Source organism: Staurois parvus, unplaced genomic scaffold (genome assembly GCF_062004578.1).
Source record: "Staurois parvus isolate SC_StPar_1 unplaced genomic scaffold, SC_StPar_1.0 ptg000131l, whole genome shotgun sequence".
Lineage (NCBI taxonomy): Eukaryota > Metazoa > Chordata > Amphibia > Anura > Ranidae > Staurois > Staurois parvus.
In genome coordinates this window covers 10154891-10174922 of record NW_028317927.1, presented here as the reverse complement: position 1 = coordinate 10174922, position 20032 = coordinate 10154891, and the positions used below count along the sequence as shown (strand labels likewise).

Sequence of the window (20032 nt, the reverse complement as noted above, 5' to 3'; positions counted from 1 at the left end):
TCAAAAAGCTTTCGAAGCTCTGAAAAAGCTGTTTACCTCGGCACCCATCCTGGGCCACCCGGACGCGGCCCTGCCCTACATCTTGGAGGTAGATGCATCGGAGAATGCGGTAGGATCCATCCTGTCTCAGCGGAAAGGCACCAAAGAGTTACTCCATCCCGTAGCATTCTTCTCGAGGAAACTCACCCCAGCAGAGAAGAATTACGATATCGGGGATCGAGAGCTGCTGGCTATCAAAGCAGCGCTAGAAGAATGGAGATACCTGCTGGAAGGTGCCTCACACCCTATATTGATTTTCACAGACCACAAGAATCTGGAATATCTGAGGACTGCCAAGCGTCTACGCCCACGGCAGGCAAGATGGGCCCTGTTCTTTTCCAGATTCAATTTTCATATTACTTACAGGCCCGGATCTAAAAATACGAAGCCTGACGCGCTATCTCGTATGTTTGAGGACTCCGAAGAAGAACTGGTACCCGACACTATCTTGTCCTCAGGGAACTTCTTGGCGCTCCAGTCGGACCTTCGCTCCAAGTTAATAGAAGCATCTACGGCCACACCAACCCCAGTTGGGGTATTCCTCCAGAACAAAGGGGGACTCCTGTGGAAGGAGGATTCTATCATGGTACCTGAGGAAGTCCGGACCCTGGTTTTGGGGCATTGCCACGATCACCCGCTGGCGGGTCACTTTGGCCCAGTCAAGACTCTGGAGCTTCTCCGGCGCTCGTTTTGGTGGCCAAACATGGCTAAGGATTGCAAGCGCTACGTGAGATCCTGTACCATCTGCCAGAAGAGCAAACCGTCAAGGAGCAAAGCCTGGGGGCTGTTGCGACCTTTGCCGATTCCCGAACGGCCTTGGCAGAAGATCGCGATGGACTTCATAGTCGAGCTCCCACCGTCACAAGACCACACAGCAATTCTGGTAGTTATTGATCGCCTATCCAAGATGGCTCACTTCGTGCCACTAAGGAAGACTCCGTCAGCAACTGAGACGGCGCGAATATTTATCCGGGAGATCGTTAGACTTCATGGAGTACCCGAGGACATCGTCTCTGATCGAGGGGTCCAGTTTACATCTAAGTTTTGGAGGGCTCTGTGCAAGGCCCTGGACATCAAGTTGTCCCTCTCCTCCGCGTTCCACCCTCAGACCAACGGTCAGACCGAGAGGACGAACCAGACCCTGGAGCAATACTTGCGTTGCTACACGTCTTTCCTGCAGGATGATTGGCTGTCTCTTTTACCCCTGGCGGAGTTCGCTTATAACAACGCAAGCCATTCGGCAACGGGGCAGTCCCCATTCTTTTCGAATTATGGGTTTCACCCTGTCTTTCTCCCTGACTTGGTCTCTGAATGCCCAGTTCCAGCCACGCAGGATGCGTTGACCTTCTTCTCCGTCAATAACAAATTACTCCAGGAAGCCATCGCTCGGGCCCAAGAGGACAATAAGAAGGAGTTTAACAAGAAACGAAGAGGGGATTTGGCGTTGCGGCCTGGGCAGAAGGTGTGGTTGGCCACAACCAACTTAAAGATGCTTTGTCCTTCGAAAAAATTGGGACCTAAATTTGTGGGGCCTTTTCAGGTAAAGCGGATGGTCAACGAAGTGGCATATGAGCTGATCCTTCCGGCCACATTCAGAATTCATCCAGTTTTACATGTATCTCTGCTGAAGCCAGTGGTCCCAGATGCCTTCCCAGAACGAGAATCCAGACCCCCTGAGGCCATAACGGTCGAAGGACAAGAGGAATTTGAGGTGGAAACGATCCTTAAGTGCCGAAGAAGGGGGGGCCAGACCCAATTCCTAATTAAGTGGAAGGGCTATGGTCCTGAGGACAACTCCTGGGAACCGGCTCATAATGTCCACGCACCTAGACTGGTCCGGGAGTTTCTTCGTGATCACCCGTGGTGGAGAGATCGGGTGGGCATCCGGAGGTTGCCCGTAGGGGGGGGGCAATGTCGGGGATCGTCGCGCCGCTGGTCCCGGCGCAGGCGCAGTACACCTCCCTGTACGCGAGCGCCGGGACTTGGCCGACCGCGGCAATCAGGTTCGCGCATGCGCAGTAGTGACCGCGGGCGCGCGCCTGGCACCAATGACAGCGCAGGGCGGGATATTTAAACGGCCCTGAGCTGTCATTCAGTGCCTTTTGGTCTTTTGTATCCTGTGAACCTGTGAACCTGTCTGAAGTAAGTTGCTTACCCGGATTGTGCCCTGACCTTGCTGTTTTCTCCTGTTTTGACCCTTGCTTGCCTGACCTCTCTCCTGTATGCCCCCTATTGGATCTGACCTGCTGTTGCTGACCTGGCGTGTGACCCGACTATTCTCTGCCCGCTGCTCTGTACCGCACCGTCCCCATAGTTACCGACCCGGCTTGTATGACCCTGCTCCTACTCAGCCATCCATCCATCCATCCATCCGTCCCTCTCTACGGGGTCTCCAGACCTCCTCATACCTGGCTCTCTCCCGTGGGAGCCCCTGGCGAATACCCCTACCACTGACGGGTGTCCTCAGTAGTCACGACCTGGTCCTGGGGTACTCCAAGTCCATCCCCACCATCAGGGGCCCTGGTGAACAAGTACCCTGGGGCTTAGACTCCGTGCGCTGGGAACATCCGACCAGTGGAGTGCTAGTGGTACCGCCGGGCGGTCCCTTACATCAGTGGTGGCGGCGGCAAGCGAGTACATTCAGAAGAGGAGTCCTTCCTTCCAATCCTCTTCTCACTGTGATTTCAACAGCAGCGGCGACGATGGCAGCGGCAGATGAGTACATATAGAACATGAGTCCACCTCGCTATTCCTCCCACCCTCCACAATGTGTTAAGGTATGGGGAAGAATATGCAGTAGAGGGGGCTGTGATATCAGAGGGGGGATCTGTGATATGGGGGGGTCTGTGAGATTGGGGAACTGTGATATGGGGGAGCTGTGATGTGGGGGGCTGTGAAATGGTGGGGCTGTGAGAGGGGGAAGCTGTGATATGTGGGTGCTTTTAGAGGGGGGAGCAGTGATATGGGAGGCTGTGAAGTAAGGGGGGAGCTGTGATGGGGGGGGCTGTGAAGTGAGAGGAGGGGGCTGTGATATGGGGGGCTGTGAAGTGAGAGGATGGAGCTGTGATATGGGGGGCTGTGAAGTGAGAAGGGGGAGCTGTGATATGGGGGGCTGTGAAGTGAGGGGGAAGAGCTGTGAAATGGGGGGCTATGATAGGAGGGAGTTGTGATTTGAGAGGGAGAAACTATAATACCGGGGGGCTGTGATGTGAGAAGGAGATTTGTGATATGGGGGGCTGTGATGTGAGAAGAGCTGTTATATGGGGAAACTGTGATATGGGGGGCTGTGATGTGAGATGAGGGAGCTGTGATATGAAGGGTCTGTGATGTCAGGAGAGGGGGAGTGTGATGTTATGTGGGGGATTGTGATTGCTGTTGAGTTGTGATGTACGGGGGGCTGTGATGGGAAAAGGGGGACTGAGGACATTAATGCAAAGGGGGTTGTAATGAGAAAGACCTGAGTAATAGAAAAAAAATGAGTTTCGAACCTCTGCAGAAAGAAATTGTTACCAACCGGACCTCCGTGAATTTTAATTCAGTACCCCTGCTCTATATGATAGTTATGTTCTTTCTTCTTTTTGTTTCAGAATATGATTTTAAAGGATTGTATAATCTTTGCAACCCTCTAAACCATTCATGTGCCTTGTTGGTCCTAAGGAAGTGGTGGAAGCAGCGAAACACGTAGACTAATTAGCAAGGACATACAGCAAATACAATAGTGGTTGTGTTTCAATATAACTTGGATAAACCTTTTTTATATACTGCAATAAAATTTACTTTTTTATGAATTGTATTAATTTTTGTATTGTATGGCTACCAAAGTTATATCTAAAGTCCCACATATTTACACACTCCTTTTGCTCTTGAATTTTGGGATGATACAATGGTAGACCATTTATTGTTTTAGAAGATCTGAACTCTTTGCCTTATCATATATCCTCAATATTTACCTGCACACAGTTGTGGACGTTGCATTCAGTTAACACCTTTTCTGGCCTAGTTCCCATAGTCGCCACTGTTGAACCCATTTTCAGTAAACTTAAATTATCAGAGCGGACCGCAGTGCACCTGTGCAGTGCAGTGCTCCTAAAGGAATGTCTACCACCCCTGCCATTGGTCATTGCATCCCAGAGTTGCCCCTTTATACAACAAGCCCATTTGCCAGTTAACACTTTATGTGCCTAAAAGCTGCTCTTTTTCCCAGCGCATTAAAAGGAGACAACGCTCAAGTCAAGTGTCAAGTCCCCTTTGTATCAATCCTGCCAGGAACTATAACCTACATCATTGTCTACCTGTGCACCAACTGGGCCCAAGTGAGCGTGCAAAAGAGTTCTCACTGTACTTAAAGGGACAATGACTACCCTGGTCAAAGAGCTCTTTTACTTCAGTTTAAACCTTACCATCAGATTCTGAGGGCCCAAAGTGAGCTAGTCTCATTGTTGCTAGTCCTTGTTGAGGGTTTGACACCACTTCAAGTCAGAGGCATTGGATTATTTTTTTGAAGGCCTGCTAAAATTGATTGAACTTCTGCTATATTTTTTGCCATTTCTAGTATCAATATCAGTTTGTACTGTACAACCAAGTCTACATTGAAATTCAATATAAACCTCATATCAGCTTACTCACATCTGTGTGAGTTTACTTTCTGGTGTTAATTTACTCTGGTTAAAGGAATCTTGTGGTGTTAGCAGGGGTTGGGCTTTCAGAGAGGGGTCAAGAATGACAGGGAGCCCGAAAACAACTCAGCGACTCCTAAGGGGGTAGCACTACACACCCTATCTAATGATAATTAAATAAATGAAAAATAAATAAAAATATAATCCAAAAGCACAATAGAAAAATCACAGCTGCAAAATTAAAAGTTACTAATATGGCTCATTGACATTTGTCTTATTCTGCTTAATTTACCATGTTAAATATTTTTTCACTTATTACTGTACATGTCTCTTCAATTATGTATAATTGTTTGTTTTAGAATTCCACTAATAAGCTGTGCATACCTCAAAATCAGTTCCGAAAGTCAGCGTGATGAAAGTTTTCACATGTTACACTTGGGGTGATGTAATCAAAATGTAAATTACTGTTATTTAAAAACAGGAAATATTTGTAAAAATAGGTCTGCTTTTACAAGTACTGTCTTTGGAACATTCTGACAACAGTTTTCCTGTGATTATCCTACAAGTCTAAAAAAAGTCTGCTCTTCATCATTATTATAATTTTGAACCATTTTTGACTACAGCTCGGTACTCATAGTTGACAGGTTCTATGAAAAAAAAAAGGAGGTTCATATCAGGTTCTGAGTACATATTTTGCACGTCAAAGGGTTAGTATATCAACTATGCTAGGGATTTTTTTTTTTTCAAAATAATGTGATCAAATAATTTAAATTATATAGTTTAATAATATAAATCCAGGCCCATAAATATTCTGATTGAGACATTTTGTATGGAGGAACCTGAGTTACTGGAATTAATTGGAAGCTGCCAGTAAGTCAATCCTGTTCATCCAACATCAGTACCTGAGTTCATAAAATGTTCTTTTAATTCCCACAAACACAGCTCAAATTCTAATGTAGAGCTATCCCATAAGAGTGAAGGCTGTTATAGCTGCAAAGAAGAAAGAGTGGAGGTTCCATATTAAAGCCGATGGTTGTGTGGACGAAAATGCCTTGTTGATATCAGAGGTCAGAGGAGAAAGGGCAGGCTGGTTCAAGATGATAGAAAGGCAACAGTAACTCAAATAACCACTCATTACAACCAAGGTATGCAGAATACCATCTCTGAACACACAACACGTCACATTTTGAAGTAGATGGGCTACAGCAGCAGAAGACCACACCAGATGCCACTCCTGTCAGCTAAGAAAAGGAAACTGAGGCTACAATTTGCACAGGCTCACCAAAACCAGACAATAGAAGATTGGAAAAATGCCGCCTGGTCTAATGAGTCTCAATTTCAGTTGTGACATTCAGATGGTAGGGTCAGAATTTGGCGTAAACAACATGAAAACATGGATCCGTCTTGCCTTGTATCAATGGTTCAGGCTGGTAGTGGCAGTGTAATGGTGTGGGGGATATTTTCTTGGTACACTTTGGGCCCATTTGTACCAGTTGGGCATCGTTTTAATGCCATGGACGTCTTGAGTATTGTTGCTGACCATGTCCATCCCTTTATGACTACAGTGTACCCATCTTCTAATGGCTACTTCCAGCAGATAATGCACTACATTACAAATCTCAAATCATCTCAAACTGTTTTTTTTGAACATGACAATGAGTTCACTGTACTCCAATGGCCTCCACAGTCACCGGATCTCAATCCAATGAAGCATCTTTGGGATGTGGTGGAATGGGAAATTTGCAACATGGATGTGCAGCCGATAAATCTGCAGCAACTGAGTGATGCTATCATGTCAATATGGACCAAAATCTCTGAGGAATGTTTCCAACACCTTGTTGAATCTATGCCATGAGGAGTTAAGACAGTTCTGAAAGCAAAATGGGGTCCAACCTGGTACTAGCAAGGTGTACCTAATAAAGTGTCTGATGAGTGTATATTCACCTTCCATCCTTCCATATTTGGTTTACTAACATTATAACTAAATTACCCTTTTGAGGGCCACTGTGTTTCTGGGTCCCCCGTAGCTTTGCACAGCCAGACAACATGCATCCACAGTCAGTGAACAGTCCATGAGCTTGTTTTTTTTTTTTCATTTTATTAGGGGAAGTAACTTGGATAGGGCACAACGGATTATGGGATGCCCAGCTTGACTGAAGCAATGCACAGGGACAACTTCCTTCCTATGTACAGAAAATAATCCTGGCCTGTTCTTGAACATGGTCAGTCTTTACTGATCAGTAGCAAGAGCCTCTTACGGGCTAAGGACTCTCAGTTCCCTCTGAAAGTTAGCAGAGATTGTTGCAAACTACATGCAGAAGTATCCCTTCTCCCCTGTAGAACTGCTCCCAGATCCACAGCTTGCTGAGACTACCAACCCTCCTGGCTGCTCTGAAGATCTCCCAGGACAAGGATAAAGGGTTAAGCACAGAGCTGTCCTTTGAAAGCTTGCTACATATGGCAGTCTCTTCCCTTGTGAATCCCTGTGTGTGCTGATGTACTCTGTCCACCTTGCTCCCACTGTTCCCAGGCAATGATCCTGTTCATACCATGATGCTGCATAGATCTTCCTGAGCCAGCCCGAGCCCAGCCTGGAGGCAAAGCCCCCCCCCCCAGACCTATGGGACCCCTCCCAGGCCACGGACAGCCTCCTCAACACTCCATCTTCAACCCAGTTCCCTTGCAAGAATGGATCTCTCATATTTATGGGTTAGCCCCACCACACTACCAGGGCCTAGAAGCCTGGGGCTGGTCAGACTTCCATAAACATGAGGATTTAGGTCTCCACCCCTTCTGCCCACTAGTTTCCAGAAGCTTCCATGAACCTCCAGAACCAGGTGGAGGCAATGGAGTCCCGACCTGCTGAGTTACCCAGCCTGACCTGAAATAACCCGACCTAATTACATACCATAATAAATTTACCTACATCAACACTAGTAGCATACTAGAGGTTGCTACATAGGCTACTTGTAAATTATAATATGGGGATGTGCAAACAGTACTTTTATTCTACATTTATAGCCATCTATATGGATATTGCATCCTCAAGTGGACCTGCATTGCTTTTTACACCTAAGCAAACACCCTGCCTAAAAGCAGACATAAGGAGACACAGGCTATAATGGGTAATTAGTAGTGATGGACTTTATGTTTGCTGAACACATGACGGCTAAGGGAGTTTGGTAGGATATTTGCTTGCCACACCCCACAATGCACTGCCCTGACAGTGCATTGTGATTGACCAAAAACAATGTACCTGACCACAGGTCAGGTTCAATGCTTTGGCCAATCACTGTGCATGGTGACGTCACAAGAATGTTTCACTACTAAAATACAGCATGACTTAATAATATAACTTATGTGGTATTTAAGTAGATGAGCGTTATCTTACTGCATACACAGATGCAGTAACGCTCAGTAAATTGTCCCTATTTGAAGTTCACGGTCAACCGTTTGGTAGGTTCGAATGTTCAACTGAACAGGGGGGTGTTTGGCCCATCAATAGTAATTATCATGAAAACCCCTCTTGTCGTTCTCTTGGTTTCACTTTGTCACTGGGACCTGACCTTTTCTGACTTCCTGGCAAAGGACTGCTAGCTGCTTTTCCACCTTCCAATGAAACTGGTTCAGTGGCCAGTGCTAATTCAGTCCAGTAAAAACATTATATGAAAGGATAAGCTCACCTATTGACAAAAAAAAATGTGCATTTATTATTTTTTGTTGCAGGAGCCTGTAAAGCATTGCACCAGCGATCAGCATGCGAGTCTCCTGCAGACCTGTCAGTATATCTGCTTGTCCGTATAGGATATACGGGCAAGCAGATGTACTGACAGGAAGAATCAATGAACTACCACGGTGCTCCACAGTGCCCTGGTAGTTCATTGAGAGCTAAAAGCCAACAGCCTCAAAGGCTGCTGGGACTTGTAGTTCATCAATTCACAGAACTCTATGCAAAGCCCCGCACGGCTATGCTGATTTAAAAAACTGACAGCTAGTACGGGGAACTTCTCCCCATACTGCTGTTGGGGGGGACGGGCAGCAGCTGCAGCATTGGGAACATGTTATATGTTCCACCCTAAAAATGGGTGGAACATGTAACATGTTCCCAAAGGTGAACTTATCCTTTAAATGAGAGAGGGACACAGAAGAGAGTTTTCTAGCCAATACAGGTAGTAGTAGACAGCATGTGGTGTTTGCTCTTAGGCAGCATTTTATTATTACTATTATTATTATTAGGCTATATTAAAAAAGTGTGTGGACCCCTGTGCTATCCAACAAATAACAAAGTGAAAATTAGATAAACCGAAATGAGATAGCTGCTGCTAACATCAAAATGTGTTCCCACAAAAATAACAAATAACAAACAAACAAGTGATGCTGCACTGCTGACACACTGTACAAAATAGTGTAACTAAATAAAATGTCCCAAATTTAGACCAGACATTGTGAGATCAAACTATCTTGATAAAATAACAATCTTGATAAAATAACAATTCTTCAGAGGAAGTCACGTGGGCGTGACGTAACGTGTAAGGGGCGTGGCTCTGAGCAGAAGAGACTACTGAAACCAGCTGATGGGATTCACAGCCTGCATTTGGTGATTTTATGCTTTAGGGTGTTTTTATCTTTGAATACATGTGAGTGTAACACTGTTTTTTAATAAATATTACTGATAGTATGTACTGCACCATGGGAGTTTTTCTTGTTCCTTTTAAGATGGATATATGAGACCTCCATTGCTCTTAAAGGGACCGATCCCTAGCTCTGATCTGACAGTCAAATGTACACTTAAGATGTCTGATTACTACCATATGGCTATGGATTAAGAAAGTGGAAAATCTTTCTGTCCATTTGATATCAAAGTGCATTTTCATGTGCTTTAAGGTGAGAGTTCTATGAGCATGGAGGTGGCACGGTTTTTTGATTTTGCATAATCTCACTTGCTGGACTTTGGAACATTAATATAAAGAGAAACCACAAGATTTATTGAAGAATTGTTATTTTATTAAAATTGTTATTTTATCAAGATTGTTTGATCTCACAATGTATGATCTAAATTTGGGACATTTTACTTAGTTACGCTTTTTTTGTACAGTGTGTCAGCAGCGCAGCATAACTTGTTTGTTTATTATTAGGCTATATTACCTCACCAGTTGCAGCAAGCAGTCCAAAGAGAAAGGATAGCAAATGAGGGGAGGGAGCTGTATCCCTCAATAAACAGTGAGCACCAAAATCCTATGTTATCTGTTGTCCATTGAAAGACACAACTTAGTATTAAACAACATATGACTTTGAAAAGCAGTCCAAACAGCACCGCAAGAAAAAAAGCAATAACAAGGAAAAAAACAAACATAGAGCTTTCTTTTGGTGGTATTTAATCACCACTGGGTTTTTTATTTGTTGCTAAGTAAAATGAAAAAAGGCCAAAAATTTTGTTTAAAACAATTTCAAATAAATAATCTATCTTCATACATTTAAGCCAATATGTATACTGCTTTATTTCTTTAGTGAAAATAACCAAAATCAATGTTTAATATTTAGTCTGTAGGAAAGGTATAGCGTCAACAAACTATGGTATATATATCTGAAAATCGATCATTCCCAATATACTGACTGATCTCATTTCTTGAGGCCTGAAAATGCCAAGACAGTACAACTATCCCCAAAATGACCCCTTTTTTGGACAATCCAAAGTATTTAGTAAGAGGCATGGCAAGTTTTTTGAAGCTGCAATTTTTTGTCACAGTTTTTTTGGAAAATTAGGAAATTAAAAAAAAAAATTCCAATTTTTTTTTTTTTTACATACTGTCACCGCTGTTGTACAGAATCAATATAACTGGCATGGCAGTGATGGCAGTGTGAGCAGGGACACTGATTGGTGACAGGTAAAATATAATAATTATATATATATATACATATTTATATATATTTTTTTCATTTTACTTATTATTATTATTATTTTTTTTAATGATTCTTTTTTTGCAAACTGTAACCAGAGCACCACAGTGTTGCCAGAGTAACACTGTACTTCTCTGCGAAGGTGATCAAGCTTTTTTTAACCACTGGTATAAGCAGCCATTTTTTCTAAATTAAGTCCATTCATTCACTGTGCACTATTGATCAATGTACACTGATCCATCATCCACTGTGTTCAGCGGAACTCAACACATGCTTCAAAGGTGGATACCATCAGTTCCATCACTCGCATACAGCTTCGTAGCTGATATTGAACCTGCCAAACAGGGGTGGACTGATAACTTATGGGGCCTCCGGGCAATTGGGGATATTGGTGCCCCTGTTTCCTTGCCCACACTCAAACCACAGCCAAAAAAAGCCCATGAAAGGTACCAGGTGCAATTCATGGGGCCACTATCTGACCCTGGGCCCTCGGGTAGTGCCCGAGTTTCCAAATGGTCAGTCCGCCCCTGCTACCAAATCTAACCTTGCAGTTTTACCAACTACCGGTACTCTTGGGATAGGAATATCATGACTAGAAAAACATCCAGGGGATAATTCAAGTATTCCAAGTGATGTGAGAGAACCAGAGTTGTCTTCAGGATCCATCCAGAGTCCTCAGCATATTAACACAACGGAGCCCAGGGTCATAAAAGTGTATTCACACATTAACAGATCATCAAGATATCTGATGACTGGCATACATCTGGGACAAAACAGCCCAGAAATGGTGGGAGATCCTTTGTGATCTCAGGGGGGAGGAGACAAGGCTGAAAGGGGAACCCAAAGTTAACAAAGCAATAATTGGTGATCTGGAAAGACAGAAATGTGTAAATAAGCATTCTTTATGTAGAAATCTCTGAGATGAAGAATATGAAAAATCTCCACAATGAAGAGAGGCACTAACTGACTAAACAAATTCCATTGACAATTTTTGAGGGTGTGCAAAGTTGTTGAAAGCCCTCAAATACAGGATGGGATGAAGGCCTCCTTTGGGTTTTTGGAACATCCAGGGGTCAGACAGAAAAAAAATGCCACAGCACTGATCCTGACACTCAGCAAGGAATCTCAAAAAAAAAAAAACAGTCTGGCCTGAATAGTGGACTCCTGATTTACTGGAACACAGCCAGGATGTCTCTGTTGACTGCAGGACTGTTGCAGAGAAAACATTACTTTACAAGCTGTCTAGCTGGAAAGACTTCCTGAATTTATTATATCTGCCTGAATCTACCAATGATCGTTGACTGACTCGGCAGACGTTGAGGATTTAACATATGCAGCATGAATTTACCAGTAGTTATTGATAGTAGAATCTCTTCCAATCCCAGCAACAAAACAACTGAATACTGTCCGTGATACTTTTTTCATTTGCTTTAACAATCACATTTTCGAGGAAACGTTTCAGTATGTACTCCCTTCTTCTAATACTCACTGTTTTAGCACAATGTTCAGCAATACCATCTCCAAACTTTAAATGTTAGTTCAAAAAAAAATATCATAAACAGTACTCAATTGTTTTTGCTGCAGATAAACTAATATGGCTGTAGTCACTCAAATTCAAGCAAAAATCCAGCAGAGAGGACGGAGATGTCCAGTCTCCTGAGGACACTAAGCCTGACTGGCAAGGTGTGAGGTGGGGGGAGTTATAGTCTTAAGGCCAGGCCATCAGTTCCCGTGTACCTACTGGCCATCTCTCCTGTAGGTGGCATTAACAACCTGCGTTGCTTAATACCATCAAATTGTGTCCTTTGATACACAATAGAATGATGTAATTTTAAAACGTATATATATATATATACATATATATATATACAGTATGTATTTTGCCAATGGAAACATTTTAGGAATCTTTATTCACTGAAACAACTTTATATTTAATATTTACCCCAAGTCTTTGTGTTTGGTCCTTTGTAACCATTTCCAGTATTCCTGCAGTCATGTGCTGGGGGTGCGCTCTGGGGAGCATTTAGGGGAGTCCAACAAGAGGTACACCAGCAGGCACCTGTAGCACCCAAATGTCTGAAAAAAAGGCTGTAACCTGTGGCCAGTGCACGGTGGTGTTATAGGCCATGACTCCCACTTGTTGGTGCCAATGATGTTTGTGACCCTGCTTCAGAGTCCAGAGCATGCTCAGCAGGGTATGGTTAAAGAGTTCACAGACCCCGTTCCCCTTGGGCTGGTATGGTGTGGTGTGTGATTTCTGGATAACAGTAAGTTAGCACAGTTTGGACATTATTTGGGAATTGACATTCGGCCTTTGGTCAGAAAGAATATTGGGTGGGCAGCCATATAGTTGGACTACATGCTCCCAAAATAGCTTGGCTGCTGTCAGAGTGGTTTGGTCTCTTGTAAATAGGACTATGGCACATTTGGTGAAGTAGTTCACAAAGACCAGGACATACAGTTGTGGCCAAAATTATTCAACCCCCACTGAAATTGAGTGTTTTGGCCAGTTTGACATTGCTTTTGATCATTCAGTCATCTTGCTTACATTTACATTAAAGAGGCACTTGTAGGTCAGACAAATATAACATAACAGTTATAATGAAATAACCACAAATGTCTTTTCTGTGCTCACAGCATTATCAGTTTTATTCAACCCCCAAGTGACATTCAATCTTAGTACTTAGTACAGCATCCTTTTACAGTTATAACAGCTTTTAAACGTGAAGCATAGCTTGACACAAGTGTCTTGCAGCGATCTACGGGTATCTTCGCCCATTCTTCATGGGCAAAGGCCTCCAGTTCAGTCACATTCTTAGGCTTGCGCACTGCAACTGCTTTCTTTAAGTCCCACCAGAGGTTCTCAATCGGATTTAAGTCTGGTGACTGCGATGGCCACTCCAAAATGTTCCAGCCTTTCCTCTGCAACCATGCTCTAGTGGACTTGGAGGTATGCTTGGGATCATTGTCCTGTTGAAAGGTCCAACGTCTCCCAAGCCTCAGGTGTGTGACGGACTGCATCACGTTTCCATCCAATATCTCCTGGTACTGAAGAGAATTCATGGTACCTTGCACACGCTGAAGCTTCCCTGTACCTGCAGAAGCAAAACAGCCCCAAAGCATGATTGACCCTCCACCATGCTTCACAGTAGGCAAGGTGTTCTTTTCATCATAGGCCTTGTTCTTCCTCCTCCAAACATAGCGTTGATCCATGGGCCCAAACAGTTCTAATTTTGTTTCATCAGTCCACAGAACACTATCCCACAACTTTTGTGGTTTGTCCACATGGCTTTTGGCATACTGCAGTCGACTCTTCTTATTCTTTGGAGACAGCAAGGGGGTACGCCTGGGAGTTCTGGCACGGAGGCCTTCATTACGCAGTGTGCGTCTTATTGTCTGGGCTGAAACTTCTGTACCCACATCTGACAAATCTTTTCTCAGTTCCTCAGCAGTCACACGGGGACTTCTCTCCACTCTACGCTTCAGGTAGCGCACAGCAGTCGAAGTCAGCATCTTCTTTCTGCCACGACCAGGTAGCGTTTCAACAGTGCCCTTTGCCTTGAATTTGCGAATGATGCTTCCTAAGGTGTCTCTTGGTATGTTTAACATCTTTGCAATCTTCTTATAGCCATTGCCCTTCCTGTGAAGAGAAATCACCTCTTCTCTTGTCTTCCTGGACCATTCTCTTGCCTTCACCATGTTTGTAACCACACCAGTAAATGTCTAGAAGGAGCTGAGTATCACAGTCATTTTAAAGCTGCCTAATTGGTGCTTATTATGCTTGATTGCTGCTCGGTGACATCCACAGGTGTTTTCAATACCTGATGGAAAGCACCTGTATGAACCTCTGTTCTTCAGAGTGGTAGTCTTTAAGGGGTTGAATAATTGTGGCAATGAAGAAACCACATAAGAACCATTTACTACTGTATTACATAAACAATTGATGTCATTTTAGTTGCATTTGGGTAGTTACAACGTCCTTGTAGGATTTGATTCTGAATACAATTCCAAATGTACACTATAGTCCCTAAACCCCTTTACAGCATTGGGGGTTGAATAATTTTGGCCACAACTGTAGCTCCCTGTAGGAGAGCTGGAGATCGTCAGGAAATCCATGATGATGAATTCAAAAGGTTCTGAAGTGGAAATGGTCATGGGGGTGGCCTTTTCCACTGTGGCCTTGTGAACAGAGCAGGTGGCACATTCCCAGTATACTCGTTGTATCCACTCGGTTAGATGAGGGCAGAAAAAACACTCCCTTGCTAAGGCTTCAGTTCTATCAGCTCAGAAATGGCCACATGCATCACCTGGCAGACTTAGAGGATGTGTGACTGGGGGACCACAATCTGTGATATGTCCCTCTGCTTAGTGGGGATGTGAGCCTGCTGGTAAGGAACCTTGCCCTGGAACTTAAGGCAATCCCACTGCTTCAGTACCTCTCTGGAGATGTCAGAAAGTCTTTGGCATTCTTGTGGGGACAGTTTGTGTTGATGGGCCAAGAAGCACTGCTCCTGCATGAAGCTAGGTTCCTGTTTCTGTATTTGGACCCACTCCTCCAGAGTGTGTAGCTCAGCAAACCCCACCGGGGGGTGCTGCCGGACAGCCCTTGAGTGTGCAGGTGGAGGCAGCTGTGGAGAGAACAGGGGCCACTTCTTCATCTTCCCTATTTAGGCCTATGTCCTCGCCTTGGTGCTGCATCGGGTATCGGAAGAGGGCATCCGCATGCCCCTTGAATTTTCCTGGCTTGTAGTATATTTTGTAGCTGAAGCAGGTTAAGCGGACAACCCACCTCTGTTCCAGCACCCTGAGTTTGGCTGTCTCAAGGTAGGAAAGTGGGTTGTTGTCCTTAAAGACTATCTACCTCTGTCCCCATGAGATACTCTGCAAATTTCTCTGTGATGGCCCACACCAGGGCCAGCAACTCCAGCTTAAAAGAGCTGTAGTTATGAGGGCTTTGCTCCATGGGCTGCAGGCTGTGGCCAGTGTATTCAATTACCTACTTTCATCCTTCTTCTTCCTGTGCCAGAATTGCCCCCATGCCCTGTAGACTCCCACTGGTGTATACCTGAAAGGCTTGACGTGATCGACATAAGCCAGCAGGGAGGCTGATATAAGATTCTGCTAAGGAGCTTCTAAGGCCTTTTGCTAGAGCTCTTTCTACTGAGATGTCAAGGCCCTCCCTTTTTGTTGCATTGCTCGGCCACACTGGAGCTGGGTAAGGGGTGCAGCTATTTGGCAAGCTTGGGTATAAATTGATAGTATTCTACTAGACCTAGAAAGGAGCATAGTTCAGTGAGAGTCTTTGGGGGGTGCCAGTCCAGCACCAACTGAACCTTAGCTGGGTCGGGGGAGATACCCCCTGCTTCCACAAAATGTCCTAGGTACTAGATCTTCTGGCGCATCAAGCAGCATTTGCCAAGTTTAAGTTTTAGTCCATACTGGGTCAAGCGGGTGAACACCCGGTCCAGGTGTTGTATTTGATCTTCAAAGGATTGGAGAAGTTGATAATGTCATTGAGGTATACTAACACACTCTCAAGTACCCCAGACATCTTTCCATTAGTCGTTGAAATGTGCTTGAGAGCATTGCTCAACTCAAATGGCATGAAGTTAAATTTGAACAACCCAGAGGTGTGATGAAGGCAGTTCAAGGTCTTGGTCCTGTACCAGTACTTGCCAGTAACCACTCTCCAGGTTGAGCATCAAGAAGAACTTAGCTTGGCCCAGGGCCGTGAGGGATTCCCGTGGGTACAGGAAATAACTTGCGATAGTACACACAGAACCGTAGATTCCAGCTTTTTTTCGCACCAGGACAACTGGGGTGGCCCATGGCCTGTGACTTTCACAGATAACCCCATTCTACAGCATGCTACTGATCAGATTCTTAACCTCCTGGCAGAGAGCTGGGGAAATCATCCGGTATCACTCCCGGATGGGTGGAGCATCCCCCATGCAGATGGGATGCTCAATGGCCTTGGTGCAGCCGTAAACCTCAGGGCTGGTGGCAAATACTAGCAAATGCTATTCCAGCAGCTGCTGGAGGAGCCGCTGTTGGAGCATCCAGAGAGAACATAGCGGCCTGTAGCAGAGTACAAGCAGCTTCTACCCTTGGCTGGGCCTGGGAGATACAGTGACCTGGTACCACGTAGAGATTGTCAATGGTAGTCTGGTTAGGGAGTGGAATCGGGGAGATCCCCGAATCAACTGGACTAGCACTTTCCCTTTATGGACTTTGGATAATGTTCGGGCTGTTAGCCATTCCCCTGGAATCCCTGTCTTTGCGCAGCTCTACCATTACCGTGTCGAAACATGTTGGGGACATAGCTAGCTTGATGATGTCAGCACGTTGAGCAGGAAGGAAGCATGCTTGTATATGAAATCCATGCTGGCATTGTTCCTTTATGGGGGCAACATTTTTTAATCAGGCAATTGTTCAAGTGCACACGATTTGTGCACTGGAAGATGTGAGTATATTTCCTCTGATTTTTTATAAAAAAATTGTATATACATGATTGAGGTGAACAGTTAGTGTAATTGGTGGTAGGTTCACTGGATGTACACAATAATTTATCTAACCTGAAGACAGCACTTACCAAGGGGGGTGGAATGCTGCCTGGCCACTCCAACCTAAAAGGGAACTTGCTGAAGGGCAGAAGTAGGCTCTAAGCTGTCCACACTCCTCCAGAACCTGTCCCTGCCACTAGTGCTGTCCCTGACAGATGGGTATGCTCTCCCTACAGTAGCTACTTTACAAAAGTGTGCCAGAGACTGAGGGCATGGACTTCAAAAGATTCTGCATGACCCAAGATGGCCACCAGGGTCACCTGGATGCAGCATAGCAAATCGGAACACTGCTCCAGGGAACCAGAAGAATCATAGCAAAACCCAGTTTCTCTTGACTTGCCCCTCCAGCTGCACTGCTTCTCCAGACGAGCGCCGCCTTGCAGTGGAGAAACTAGACTGCACCTCTCTGCAAGTTCACCTTTAGTAACATGTTACACCCATATTTGGGATGTAGTATGTAACATGTTACTATGCAGCACCTCCACTGGGTCCTCATCGTGACAGGAGGATCGTCTCCCCGCACCCACTATAACAATTTAAAAAACATGGCCCTGCCTACCCTGCCATATCATTCATTCACAGAGTTCTGTGAATGGGACAACTACCATCAGCCATTGCAGTTGATGGCTTGTAGTTCTCAATGAGCTTCCAGGGCACTAATGAGCACTCTATGTAGTTCATCATTGATCCTTCCTGTCATTCAGTAACTGCCTGCCCATAGCAGGTATGGGCATACAACTACACTGACAGTCTGAAAGAGCCTGCGATTGCACCCTTGATCTGATGATCATGGGTGCAATGCTTTACACGCACCTAATAAAGAAAATGTTAAATACACATGTGTTTACCTGCAAAAAAAAGTGCATTTAATATTTATTTTAAAAAAGGTGAACTTATCATTTAAATTCCTGTCTCTGACATTTTACAAAATGTGAGCAGAATTCTTCCCAATGAGGATAAATATCATGGTTGCCATCTGTCACTGAAACAGGTGTTCCCATTGAAAGATATCCTCCCTATAGTTGTTGGATTTACCTTCACTCTTTGTCCTGGTGATACTGGTCACTATGACTATTAGTGATGGTGGATTCTCCCTATGGAGACAAAAAACTGTAATAACTTAAGGCTTGACTGGAGTTCTTTTGGAATACTGTACTTCGATAAAAACATGCTTTAAACAAAATTAGAGTGATGATCCCCTACCAGGCTACAGTAACATGGCAGTATTTAACTGCTAAAATGACAGAGGTACACTAACAATGCTTTGTTGGTAAAATTACACTGTTTTGATCCCTTTAAGTAGGAGCTGTACGGGGGCCAATTTTATGAAAAGATTTCAAACCCTGCCTAGCATTATCAGTTAAAAATGGATAAAATACAATAAGTTTTAACCACAAAATATAAATGAGTTGTGTCCTACAAAAAATACTCATTTACATTTATAAATTAAAAAGAGTCTATATTTATTGCAAAATACTGACAAACATCTTTGATTTATATTGAAAATGTTTTATTAAACTCATACTAACAAATATGTACAGAAAAATTGAATATTCAAAGCATAGAGCAATAACCTACATGGCTTTAAATTGAACTGTTAATCTTTTTTTTGCTGGAACACTTAACTCCAGATTTATGTTTGGGTGTTTTTTAAAATCTGAAAGAATTAGAGAGTTGAGGTTGCATTTACAGCGAGGAAAGAAAGGTAATTCAATATACAGTCTAATCTTGGATCAGCACCAACATTTCAGGATCATTTAGTTAGACATAACTCAACATTTTCTCATATACATGTACCTCAAAACTTTATAATCTTAGACAATTCAGTTATAAACATTGTAAGCAGTATTAATGGCTGAGCCTATTCCAAAGAGGCATTTCAAATATAGGCAGAATCTATTGAACTAGGTTAACCTCAGGCTTCTTACATCACTTGGAGAGTTTTGCTATTAGATTTTCCTGCCATAATCCCTGCCTCTCTTCTGGACCATTTGAGTTTTCATCATCCTTAGGGCTCTTCCTGTCCTCCTGTTGTATGCTTGATGATACAGAATTTAGCTGTCAAACATTTACCAAAACTGAAATATTGTTTTGAGTTTGCTTTACCCTTTCACTTTGTCACTTTGGCCCTGATTTACTAAGAATCGAGTCTACCAGCAGACACTGAACCTTTCAGTGTTCAGAAAAGCACCTAGCAAGCTGATTGGAAAGAGTCTACTTTATAGACACTATCCTGTTCATAAATACGAAAGCAGCTTGGGCGTATTTCTAGGAGCAATGCTGGATATGGTCACTAGGTGGCGCACAAGCGTGGGCTTTGTCCCATTCACTTTTATCTGTCTGCATATGAGAATACTTATAGGTGTGCTTTTTATTTTAAATTATATTATAATTTTTTATTTTATTATATTTTTGTTGCTGTTTCTCCAAAAATGATCAGCCAACTAATGCATTTCTTAATGAATGTTACAAAGTCATACATCCTATTTTCAAATGTCAAACATTTTCAAACTTATATCTCAAATAATTTGAATGTCTAGTTCTAATTTCACAATATAATTATATATCTTCATTGTCTTTAATCATGTAACTATTCTACATTCCAGAGAGCAAAAAAGTGAGCGCTTTTAGGTGGACAAGCAGCTGAAACACGCGGGGCTAGAGGATGCTGGAATCACGTGGTGGAAAGTAGTGGAGAGCGGGAGATACACACATACGGCGCTCTCCGGGGAGAAGCAGATTCAAACTCCATGTAATGAGTAAACGGAAAAGCAAGGACAAGAGTCTCCCCATAGGAGAATGTGTTTCTCAGGGAGTATCTCCTCCTAGATACCGTTGATGTGCAGTGGAGGAGTGGTGGTTTTCTCTGGTGGAGCTGTGATTTCTTCCTTGCTGTCTAGTGGATCCTTTGCTGCT

General features: G+C 43.9%; 1 long non-coding RNA gene across 1 annotated transcript; it reads left to right on the top strand.

Annotated features, from left to right (window-relative positions):
- The first annotated feature begins 2656 nt into the window (after positions 1–2656).
- LOC149466381 (uncharacterized) lies at positions 2657–3827 on the top strand. The gene is made up of 2 exons (XR_016312088.1): positions 2657–2816; positions 3627–3827. It is a non-coding gene; the product is annotated as an uncharacterized LOC149466381 (long non-coding RNA).
- Positions 3828–20032: the final 16205 nt, after the last annotated feature.